Source organism: Protopterus annectens, chromosome 3.part1 (assembly GCF_019279795.1).
Source record: "Protopterus annectens isolate FY-2018-M chromosome 3.part1, PAN1.0, whole genome shotgun sequence".
NCBI classification, from domain to species: domain Eukaryota; kingdom Metazoa; phylum Chordata; order Ceratodontiformes; family Protopteridae; genus Protopterus; species Protopterus annectens.
The window spans coordinates 530477888-530492054 of record NC_056732.1 but is presented as its reverse complement, the minus strand read 5'-3'; positions in this window follow the sequence as shown (position 1 = coordinate 530492054).

Genomic DNA, 14167 nt, shown 5'->3' with positions numbered 1-14167 from the left:
CCCTGAAAAAAAAAAAAAAAGGTGGGGGGGGGGCAAGGCAATCTGTACCCGAAAAAAATTACGCCCCATACATAGCTTCCCATTTTGCACACATGTCCATTGGACATGTACACTGAAAATTCTAATTGGCAGTACACCAAACTATGTTGTCCTCACCCCTCTCTCAGGGGTGGAAAGTTTCAAATTTCAATCCAAATTTTCAACACATGCACAGCTGTTGCTGGCAAAGAAAAGGGCAGCTATGGACCTTCCCTACACCCGTCCTGCACATCCCAAGCTTGTTTTCCTGCTGTCTTTCCCTCTCTGTGCCCACTTTTTCACCACTTTCCTATCTCCCCATTTTCTTTTCTTTCAAAGAAATTAGCGAGGGGGTTAGCGGGAGTAAGCACTTTTAAGCAGTAGTAAGCGGGATTAAGCAAGTGTGCGCATGTGTGCGCTTAGCAAAGCGTTGTGCAAACCCATGCAAACCCGCTTACTACTGCTTAAAAGTGCTTTAGTCACTCTATGGCAGGGCCCTTGTTCTGCTGAGCAGCAAAATAAAAAACCTCTGCCAGTCTCAAACCCCAGACCATTGACGCAATAGACTGCATGAATTACCACTAAGCCACAGCAGATATACAAATAACTTGGTTCTGAAATAAATATATCATGCATTACAATGATGGAATGTAAATGGAAATTAGGAATGGTATAACACAAACCCTTTTCTGTAGGTCTTTACCAGCAGTGGTTGTGGAATTGCTTGACATGACTATGAAAGGAGAACCAGCCATCCTAGCAGGGAATAATGTTACAGTAGCACCTTACAAACACCACACAGTATCAGACCAGGATAAACACTGGCCACAGGAATACAGTGCAATAACCATATTTGTATGGCAGTTAATTGTGTAAGTGAGAAAAAAGTACATACTCCCATGTATCCTGTGTTAGCATTTGGAGGGGTGCGTACATGTCTACACTGAGATGTGTGTACTGGAAGCAGCAACATGCAGGTATGAGTACAACATGCACATAACTGGCTACAACCCTAGCATCAGATAAGAGACATATACCAACCTTCAGAATGACACAACGGTGTCCAGAGCAAACAAGAATGGGCCCCACCTTTGAAATCTGAAAGGGCTACGCCTACCTAACATAGCATTTTATAGCAGTGGGATGCAATCACAGTGAGTAATGCAATCACCAAACAGCAGGCTGCATGCAATTACTGAATGTTGGGCAGCAATTGGTGCAGAGGCTGTCACATGCAGAAGTGCAGATACCTAGAAAAGCAGGCTGTACCTGCAGTCCACACATGCAATTATATCATTGCAGGTGTCATGAGAGAGAGAGAGAGAGAGACAGAAACAGAGACCAAAGGTGAAATAGAGGGCAAAAACCCAAATCAAACCAGCAAAAAAAAAAAAAGACTGAAGGTGAAATAGAGGGCAAATACCCAAATCAAACCAGCAAAAATAAAAAAGACCGAAGGTGAAATAGAGGGCAAATACCCAAATCAAACCAGCAAAAAAAAAAAAAAAGATACAAAACCGTAACACATGGAGCAGGTAAATACAAAGGTAAGGTATGTAACTGAAATGTATGTGTTGGCATGTTGTAGATGTTCCCAATGAGTACTCTACACACTGCAAATCATCCATGTGTGGCAGAAGTATGTATCTATCTGTATCTGCACATGTGCATAGGGCAAGGGACATATTGCAACTGTTAGTGAAGGGTGGACAGCTATCTGTCAGTGAATGTTGATATGTGCATATATCCATGTAGGTTGTAGTGTGTGGCATAGAAGACAGCATGCAGTGCGCTGGAGTGGCATTAGGTCAACTGGTGCCCTAGGCAAAAGGACCCCACGGTGCCCCCTACCACACTTCCTGGTGCTCCCATCCTTGTGTCCACATAAATAGTGGAAAGGCACCCCTGCTAGAGCGGCGCCCTAGGTGGCCGCCCAGTAGGCCTATGCCTAAGGCCAGCTATGGTAGTGTTGATATATGTCATGTGGTGGTTAAATGCTGTGGGACAGATTTGTCAGATCTGGTGTGTGACAGGCAGTGAGGCCTGTTAATGCTACAAGGGCTGAGGACACCCACATGCATTCTGCACAACACTGTGCAATGTAATCCCATACCTGTACATCCCACAACTGTCGCATAAGTGAGATCCCCACCATGAAGGGTGGACTGTACATGTGCCTATATGTACATCCATGTGTACAGCAATGGATGTATACATGTATGTGTATAGATATGCATATATATATAATATATATATATATATATATATATATATATATATACATATATATATATATATATATATATATATATATATAGTGAGAGAGAGACACACAGAGACACGGGGTCATATGTAGCGCAACAGGTGTGTGGTGAACAAGGCATTGACTGTAGACAAGTGTTGCTACTGCAGTGCCATTCCACCTTCCCAAAACAGTCTACCCATTAACTAACACATAGGCAGAGATCTACCTAACAGTGAAGGTGTGATAAGGGAACATGGGACACAGGTGGACAGTAGCCTCCACTGTGATGAAGACAGTGCCACACTACACCTGTAATCTGTCTGTGTGGTATGTGTAATGACAACAGGTGTGTAGTTGTGTCATCTATGGAAGTATAGGGTAGGGTTCCCCTCTACTCATCACAATACCCTGTGTGGTAAGTATTTCACATGACAACTACACCAGCTGAACAGGCCACAGACAGACCTTCCAAAGGGTACTACTGTCCGCAAACAGATGCCCTATGCCGACTGACTCACAAAACCACAATTACACTGTATTGCATACTGGCCACACAGGGGTGACCTCTGCCTGACATACAGAGGTATGTCACACCCATAGCTGGGTGACAACCACCATGGCAACATATCACAACCCCTCGGGTTTACACACTCTAGGGCCCTAAACCTTGCCAGCTCACTAAACAGCACATGCTGGAGGGATAGGTTCCCATCTCAGACATATGCCATACACCAGAATAGACCACATAGCAATAGCAAACAAGGCTCCTCCTTAACAGTTGTTATTAATACCCCTAATGATGTGACATAGTTCTCCGTTGATGAATGTGGTGTCTCATTGTAGGCTAAAGCAATACATGTATGCTTAGTGAGTGGTACTGCAGGTGAATCCATCACCAATATGAACTGTAGTACTACCTGAAGCTGTAGGGCTAAACAGCACAGTATGGTGTGCGTTCACATTGCTTGGAAACACTGTCATGTGTGTTTCTTGTAGTCTGCACAGAGAACAGACTGCAGGCATAAGGGTGTGTAAGTAGTGGTACACAGCACCGTATGGTACACAGGTAATGCTCATCTGTGTTGGCATACAGTGGTGCATTGTATGTTTGCCTGATGTGTGTGTGATTATGCCTGTACAATGGCTGCAATCATATGTGTGTTACAGGGTTGACATGTGTATCCAGCAACATCTATAGTCTGTTACAGCAGTATGCCACCTATAGTAACAACTGGACAAATCTGTTAGGCAGGGCTATGGCTTCAATGACTAGGGTGTTTGATTGGTACTACTGTACCAGTACTTTACATCCATTGCAATGGATGACATCTCTGTTCATGCATTGGTGTGATATACACCCCTGTCTTGAGGTTGTGCAATGTGTCACAAACAGTGTGTCGGGTACTGTTGTATAGTGGTGTGATATATAGAGTCTGCCAGGCAGTGTTAGTTAGCTGTGGCTTGAGAACCAATAAGTGTTATTGAACATGTGTAACCACTGACAGACAATAGGATGGTATATATGTCAGTAAAGTGATATCTGTGGATAAAGGTGTAAAGTGTGCCACAGGACACTCTCACACACATTGTTCATATTTTTTTCAGCCATATGGCCCACCAACGTAATCCAGCTTACACTGCAGAAGAGGAAGAGGTGATAGTCAACAGCCTTTTGCAGCAGTACACCATGCTGTTCTCCAGAACCAGCCAGCACCAGCAGGAGCGGATTGCACTGTGGCAGGAGCTTGTTAGTCGGATAAATGACATAGGCATGCATAACTGGACATATGAGCAGGTATACCATCACTGCAGTGATTTAATTAGACAAGTCCAGCGATGTGCGTCTGATATCCAAAGACAGCAGCTTGCCACAGGTGGTAGGGTGGCCATACACCCCCCCCCACCAGAGCGGAGCAGCTGCTCCTAAGCATGGTGGCTCCTGGACAACAGCTACGGCAACCTCTGACATGTGTTGTAATGGAGGCCGGAGACACCCAGCACATCCACCTGGAGCAAGCAGGTAATACACCCTACCTGTAGACTACAGTTAACTGTATTGTTAGATTATGTGTACGTGAGATGTGTACTGTGTGTTTAGCAGTTCCGCTGTCTACTGTTGTGCAATACGGATAGTTTGTATAATATCAGTACATCTGTGACTGTTGACTGTTGTTGTACTGCAGTTTAGCATACCCACTGTAGCAATGCCACAGTTGTGGGCACTGATGAACCCTCTCATATTCTCGTAGGTCCCTCTGGTGTGACGGCAGGGCAGCCGATCCATGCTGGTGAGTGTGTTATACCTGCAATGTTGGTAATGAAATATGCGTGTCATAGGTGAGGTGTAGGCCATGTACACGTAAGACACCTATGCATAATGCATGCCGTGCATGTTTGCTGTGAGACATTTCACAGCTCAGTAATGTCAGTAGTTTCCTCAATTAATGCAAAACACAGAGCATGACACACAGTTGTGGCAACCCCGTACTGCACATTGGATAAGCATAGTTGCAACACATGTACACAACATAAGACATTTATCACATGCAGTACACAAAGTCATGCTACATATGGCATAACCACACACCTGCTGTAAGGTCACACGTCAGTATCCCACATGTCATCCACACACACATGATGTACCTCAGGGGTAGAGGGTTATCATGGGGCTGTGCAATAGTCTTCAATACATAACACAGTCATGTTAGGCAATGCTCCCTACTGGTCACCTCATACACCCATGTACAAAGTGGCGGTGTAATAGTGAACGTATCCACGGCACTGCAGTTCTGGTACAGCATGCTAAGCAGTGGTCTGTCACACAGTAGTAGCTGTGAGTGACCACAAGATGCATAATGATGATGATGGGACATGGTACTACACCCCATCCAGTTACAGTGACCACAGTACTACACATAACAGTCTTTGCTGTGCACCTCATTGTTCTGTGTGTGCAAACATATGCACCTATACACACCATGCATAGCATGTTGTGTGTGTGCTTACATATGCTAGTATACACATTTTGCTCAACAGCCGCCATCTGTACAAAGAGTCACATATATGTCCTGGAATGGTATTGGGTGTATAGGTCACATGACACACATTGGGTATGTGTGGTGTTTAATGTTGCAGTCGTGTAGCATGCCATGTCATGGCTGGCAACAACATATCTGCAATATGTCCCACACACACCATAACCACTGTGCAATGTCCACGTCATGCATTGGGATTCCTTCACATCTACATGCACCACTCATCCCATGTATGTACATTGCATGCATTTGCTACACCTGTGCCCACTATTATGTGATATGGACACAGACACTGTCATCACACATGTCAATCTATGTGTCACACAGATGACACATGCAGCCATGGTATGTATACCATTGAGTGATGGTGCACATGACATTGCAGAGCAGATAATACTTGCACAGCAATGTAGTGTCCATGTACACATTGTGTTCCAGGGTGTAGCCAATCACTGCACAACTACACACATGCATCAAAGCCATGTATATTGTCATTAGAAAGGGCTGTCTACACTTGCACTGCATGGTATTGAGCAACACATGGTCTGCCTGCTGACACCTGTGTGGTGACTGTTTGCCTTGAGATACTGTCACCCACCATAACCCACTATTCTGTATGTGTTGGATTGCTGTGTGTGTGTGTGTGTGTGTGTGTGTGTGTGTGTGTGTGTGTGTGTGTGTGTGTGTGTGTGTGTGTGTATGTGCTGTGGTGAGCAGTGTACTTCTGTGCATGTGTGCAAGTGTTCCTGTGTGCATGTGTGCATGTGTTCATGTGTGCATGTGTGCATGTGTAAATGTGTGCATGTGTGCTAACATCATGTACAGATTGTAAAGTGCGTTTCCTGTCTTTCTTCCACAGGTGCTTTGTTAGGCGTGGCTGAGTATAGCAGGGAATCTGATGTCACCGCCACTAATAGTGGAGATGATGAGACATGTATTGTGGCACAGGAAGGTCTGACAGAGTCTGTTGTTGGTCCACCAATCGACAGTACACAGCGGTCAACCCCATCTATGCGCACACTCATACTGCCAATACATCCCTCATCACCAATGGCCGTAGCTGAGGGACAGCATACAGTTGGCATTGACCAAGAGAGTGTGGTACCTATGGCATGTGCATCCCCTCACAGCAGCCATAGCCGGATTACCGGAACGGTACCACATAGGCAGATGTCCAGGGGTTCGCGGGGGAGCACCACTGGTCGTACTGCCCCTGGCAGACGTGTCCTCGGAGGTATTACAACCTCCAGTATGTTCTGGGCTATAATACAGGCACAGGCACGTATGAACGGTACACCCGACAGGGACTAATGGCTCAGAGGGCCCATTACACTGCTATCAATGACAACATCCGTGACCTTGCTGGTGCTATCCGGAATTACACCGAGGTCATTGATAGCCGTTGGAGGGAGACATTAGATGTCCTCCACAATGTGTTAGCCATGAGCCAGGACCATGTGGGAAGGATGAGAGGCTGACGTGGATGCATGCCAGCAACAGCATCAGCTAGCATTCATTGCGGACAGACCATGGATCACAGCTGCTCCCGTAGTGGCAGTACCAGCCCCAGCAATGCTGTGGCTGGCCTGTCCATTGACCATCCTACTAGACCATGTGCACGTGGCGCTGGCCAGTCCCAGCAGGGACATGGGTCCAGTCATCATACCTCTGCCTCTGATGATAGCACCCAGTCAGGGTTGGTAGCCGATACTGCCCGTAGCACCCCTGCTAGGCACAGGTATAGTGTCCGTGGCTGGAGACAGTGATCTGTATGGCCTAGCAGGTACAGTCTGTGGCTGTCCCACAACCGCCCATATATGGCAGCCACATGGTGGAGTTGTGTGCATGCAGACACACACACACATTTACTATACAACTAGGGCGCACACATACACACACACACATTACATCAACATTGGCCCATGCAGTACTGTTGTCCCTCACACACACACACACACACACACACACACACACACACACACACACACACACACACATACACACAGACATGCCGATTGGATGGGTCAATGTCAGGCTCTAGCAAACCTACAACACACCCTGTGCATATGATGACACCTGTGCCACCTCCTGTCATCTGTCACATTGATGCAGGAATAGGCTAACATGGTTTTGATGCACAGGGTGACATCATAGCAGTGTAGCAATAGTACCAAGTTGCCAACAGGAAGGTGTACTGATATCCTTGTAGGTATATCTGAGCAGGCATTATGCATCACAGCTCTGATAGTCATTGTAGCATTGTTTACACCAGTGTTAGGTCTGAGTATGTATTGTCCACTCATGTGCCACTTGGATGAAGTGTACAGTGTTGACAGCATGTGTTAGTGAGTGGACAGTACATGTGTGATGTGTGCATTACAAATTAGCAGGTGTACCTCAGTGAACATGGTGTGTGCGCACTGTCTGCATGTATGTGCATAGTGGACACATGGGATGTGTGACATACCCTGTTCTACACATTGTTAACATGTCATGGTATCTTTCGATGGCCAGTATGCATTCTACTACAGATATGTAATAACATGGGTACACATGTGTTTATGACATGGGTTGGCACTATGCTGTGGGTGATACCGTTGATATCTGTCAATGATCTGCAGTCTGGCAGTATACACCACCTCAACAGCATGACTATAATCAATCATTAGATGATGTCCTGACAAATGACTCACAGTTGTAGGGAACTCAATAACAGTTGGATCCTTCCAGTACTATACTATAACAGTAACCAGTGGTATTGACCACCGCACATTCCTGGGACCACACCTGTGTGGCATAAAGCCCTCTTCGGTACATGCAAACATACTAGGGATATGTCCTTCCACATCTGGTAATGCATGCATTGGCCTACACTGCATTCCCCGGATGGGACGCATATCCTACACAAGGGTATCATACAGACAGATACCTGTTGTCCAATACATGCTGTATAGCAGTACGCCATCTATGGCATTTACTATACATACTATCCCGACAGTACCACATAGGTGGTAGCCCTGAACATGTATGTTGGGTACCAATGTGTACAGACAGACACATGTTATGTAATATGTCCCTTGGTATCCACATATCCATAGGTATTGTGGGGTCCCTCTGTGTTTCACATAACACATTAGGGGCCTGCATGCATATCCACAGGGCTGGTGCACACCTATCATGACTGTCCATTATTGCCAGTCATTGTTGTGTATGAACATGTCTGACATATACCCCAGCAATTACCCTCACTCACAGTACTCTACAGTACATGTCATGGATGTGTGTGGCAGGGATGTCCTTGGCCACGGGTCACTACATTGGCCGGTCTTGACGCAGACATACATATGTGGCCTATGATCTGAGAAGCAGCGGCACAATCTGTCAAAGGTTACAGATGTATTCATGTAGTATGCAGGCTTCACACCTATGTACTGATTGAGGTCACATGTACACAAATCTATTTGACACGCAGATACCTAATGTATGCAATGCACATACTATTTGAAACATATGTCATACCGTAGTAAAAGCAAAACCGACACTGCATTGACCACCTGTGGCACACACACACACACACACACACACACACACACACACACACACACACACACACACACACACACACACTCAGTGTTTGAAGGACTCAAACCCCTACATGACTATGTTATGACACTAGTGAGATACACATTAACACGACGCGCTATTTGCTTTACTGGGAGCATTCTTTTCCAAAGCTCTATTTGTAGGATGCTGACATCATCACACTTGGCAAAGAGGGATTCGCCACTCCTAATGTATTTTCACAGTCTCCAAAAAGGCCACTCCTCTCAGAGGCAGTCTCACACACACACATACATACACACACAGACACATACACACACACACACATACTCAGCAATTGCAGGATTCAAACCCCTACCTAACTATGTTATGATACTAGTGAGATACGCATTAATACGACACAATACATGCTTTACTATGTGGTTTCTATTCACATGCTATGTTTGTAGGTTGCTAACATCAGACTGGACATGGTTATGTGTATGCACATAGTGTTATGCAATCCCACGAATGAACCTTGTGGGTCAGCAGGTTTGAACATCTTGAACAGGAATACACAATTCATACCTGGTGTGATCTATCTGTGGACATATTACCATTCCTTCATATGACAATACATATTCATGCACGGATTGTAGGTTTTGTGGATACCACATGTGTCTGTGATGTTGGTAAAGGGCTATTCAAGATCTATGTGGGACCTGTGTTGGTCCTGTCAGTGATGTTTGTCCTGGGTGGCTGCCTTGCAAGATATCTAGCAGGTTTGGGGAACATGATGTGCTCATTAACATACCACAGACGTTTGTGTTGTGTGTTTGTTGGTTTACAATATCTCTGTTCCTGACTGCAATCATGATGGACTCCATAGACTAGCATTTCGGACTTCGTAGGCTTATAGGAATATAGTTCCCATGGTGTGTTGTGCAACAACACATGTGGGGTGTGCCACATGTTGCTGTAACACATTCAACATTGTAAGATCCTGTAGAGAGTATGAGGCTCAACAGACTGTTCGGGTGCAGTGTCTGTTTGTCCTGTCATTCACTTATGACACATATGGGGAAACATTGTTATCCACGTGATGGGATTCATTTGGCATTGTGGGGACCAGTTTACACATTCTACATGTGATATCTCCTGGTATGATGTTAGGGCCTTTTGTCACTGGGAGGTGGGTATGTATGTATGGGCCTGTCTGACAGGAATTTGACATTGTCAATCAGGTACAGTTGACCCTGACTCAGGACATATATGACTGTACATCGATATTTCTGACCTAGCTAAAGTAGGTGTAATGTTTCTGTCTGTACTCCTTTGCAGATTATCTTTCCACAGCAACAACAAACCTGAACACTAAGACCCTGTTATACTCTTTTACACACTTGACACACTACTGATCCTTTGTGATCAGTTGGCAGTGTATGTCATCATCATATCCTGGCATGTCCAAAGGTCAGTTTTGTGTGTACTCTCCAGTCCAGCTGGTGCATATTGGAATTCTGACGCATTGTTACAACTGCCTTATGTACACAGGTAACACTGTCCTCCTACCAACAAACTCAGATATCTGTGGTTGGTGCAACTGTATAGACGGACAGGAGGCTGAGCTCTCCCAAGCCATGACTGGCACAGTCTATCGGGTGGTGAAGGTAACCACACACACTACAAATATAGTCACACATGCACCTATGACAACAGCAAACTGTATACATTGACACACAATGGCATACTTGGAGCATCTAAATGTACTCTGCCTAAGCAGCTGAGACATCCAAAGCAGACACACAAACAACTGCTAACACACAACCATACACACATATCATCACATAGTTCACAAAGTCATTGTGCGACACAGTCACTGCCCTTAGGCCTACACAACACACCTCATACAACTGTATTAGGTGAGTGTAATTGTCGGTCACACTGACATCTCACTCACCAGGCTGAACAAGGTGAAGGTCACTTTGTGCAGTGTGTCGGGTGCCAGGATATGCCACATGACACATGCACTGTTGTCAGTCCACTGCAAGTACAAATATGGCTCCATCATTGAGCATTCTGGTGTGTAGACCCTCAGACGTTCCTCCCTGGACTACATGACAAGAGACATAGAGGGGCTCTCTGATCATGTAGGCCAGGACAGTATGACCCTGACCTTGTGTAGCATCTTACCCTCACCAAGTACTATGTCACAGTATACAGATGACATGATCAGTTTTAACAGTTGCCTAACATATTGTTGTCATTCACAGGGGATCCAGTGTCTGTCAGCCTGGGATTAAATGCTCAACATGCCATGTACATTCGCTATGGACGCCATGCAGCTGTCACCCCTAGGCTTTCACAGACTGCCTTAGGCTCTTGACACATACATAGTGGCTGTTTGAAGCAAGGGTAAGATGACATAACCACAGCCCTAGACGTTACAGGGTACAGGAAACGGAGAGTGATGGTGCTCAACAACTGATGTCTAACCCTCAGAATGCATGCACTCAGGACTCACATCAGTATGGAATCTGTCGATATATGTGCAGTAACAAACACCTGGTTCAGGCTCACAAAAGCACAGCAGCACTAACATGTTTTACGTCATACCATGGTTTTCAGACACAGGACTCGGACTGGACAACAACAATAGGGGGGATTCCATATACATCATTCATACACACACCTCCAGGTTGGTAGCAGTACACAAAGCATTGGGGAACGTACATGTGCAACTGAGAGTGGTCAAAACTGCATTTAAGTTTGTAGACTGTTACAGACCACACTCACAAACATGGGCACAACAGTCGTTATTCCTGGGAACACTGGGGAATGTGAAGGTCTCACCAAACAACATTATATTGTGTGACTTCAAATACACAAACATTGACTGGGTATACTATTCAAGCAGTGACACCCTCGCACAACAGTTGCTAAGATTGTTACACTCAAATGCTAGGGCAGACCTGGTCACCACACCCACAGGCATTATACATGTGGTACCTGATCATCACACACATGGGGACTCTATGTTCCACAACAGAGGTATACCTGTAATTGTTAAGGTCAGAACATACATTCATCTGACTAGATATACATATCCCATACACACACACATCCTATGTGATCTCAGTGACATACTTCTCATGAGCAAACGTCACACTTGTACAAACTGAGGTGGTATCCCTCAATGAACCTGGGACAGTGTTAATTACGGCTCAGGCAACTACATACTTTACAAGCACATTCTATGGACAACTACTGGAATTCATGGATCATGCTATCCCAGATAACTACAAGATTCACTCCTCCAAAGGCAGGGGACCTGTCTACTGGACCACAGCCATTACTGAGCTGTACATGGACAGGAGAAGGCTACTACATTATAGAGCACAATCACAATCTGGAAGGCATCTCTGATCAGTACTATGGTATAGCTACGATCAGTTGTTGATTCATCTAAGGCCCACTTCTAACGGACACTTGCAACTGACACTGTGGACAATCACAAGGCCTTATTTAGTTATGTCAGGGGCCTGTTTGGAAACTCACAGATATGCTGTGAGTTACTGCATAATTACAAATGATACAGTGAACCCACTGACATTGCGAACATCCTGGACAACAGGTTCAGTGGGAATGTTTCCCCACCATCCCCCCTGCAGTGCACATGTCCATCACAACAGGGTGTAGCCTCCCTGACATCACAGATGAACATGTGTGCTGCCTCTCCATAGCAGACAACACAGCATCAGTGGGACCAGATAGTGTCCCAGACTGTGGCATACACGAGATTCATGACAAACTTCACACTCACATTATGTCACTATTCAATATCACAGTTACTACAGGATGTGTACCCATGGAATGGCATACAGCTACTGTGTACCCACTACACAGTGCTGGTGCCACAAGGGACCCTGGACATTATCACAATATATGCCTAACTATCCTGGTCTGCTATGCTATGGAGTTTATCATCATGGAACACATACACATACACATTGTGAACCTACAGACACTGGATCCTACACAATTTGGTGTTGTTGTGGGCATATCTTGCCTCTTGCAGATGTTTGATGTCTTTAAACAGTTAAGAGGTCCATAGACATACACAGAGTTGTCCACACAGCCTACCTGGAGCTCGCACACCACTTCTACACAATACCCCACTTGGCCTTTACACATTAGATCACCGGATTCAATATCTACACATATGTCACAATCTGGATTGCTAACTGGATCATGGATAGCACACACATGGTCAGTATTGCAGGTGCCATGTCTGACTATACACCAGTTACACGTGGCATCCCACAGGGCTCAGTCCTGGGACCTCTCTTGTTCTGTATATATTTAGGATACATACTGGCTAACACAGGAGGAATATGGATGACCATGTTTGCAGATGACTGCAAACTGTGTGCCATAGTCAACTCCACAGCTGGCACAGGCATCCTCAGAAAGGGTCTCACAGAGATGGCTGACTGGTGCCAGAGCCATGGCCTACAGCTACCTTACTTTAGATGCATAGTCATCACCTTTGGTAGTAACATCATGCACACACATTACCACATAGGTGATGATACATCACGTACAGTGTGTGTGGTTTGTGATTTGGGGACATGAATACTTAGTACTCTTGCCTTTGACATTCACGTTGCCAATGTTGTTGGACACACCTTCTATTCAGGCAACCTTATCCCATACAGTTTTACATCCAGATCAGGTGGGGTCATTGTGACCCTGTAGTTATCTGGCACATGCTTGGATACAATGGCCCATTTCGGATGTACCTTACCCAACACCTGCAGCAACTGGAATGTACAAAGATTTACATACCAAGTGGATCTAGGGACTCACACAGATGGTATGCACAGTTTGGCTATGGTGACCCCAGCTCTCCTCAGTTGCTTACTGCCTACTTGGATGCAGTCTGTGCCTTTTCTTTGATGCCATGTCCATCACAGCATTGATGGACAGGCTCCACGTGAGAATATCAAAGTCCCTTACAGCTACATGCTCCAGGGACAGGTACATGAGCAATGATGTTAATAGGACATGCTGGAGGGGCATATTACCATCACAGAGGCTCCACTCACTCAGGAATGTGATCATAGTACCACATATGCACAGACCCACGCTGAACACCTATAGGTGACATCTTCACAGGTGGACGGGTGATCGTATGTTTAGCCCTGGGATATGTTATGGGTCCTTGCTAGACAGAGGCAGAATGAAATGAACATATGTGAGATATCTTGTGTGACCTACTATTGACAGGCACAGTCTACTGATCTAGCGTGATTGCAGACTACAAACA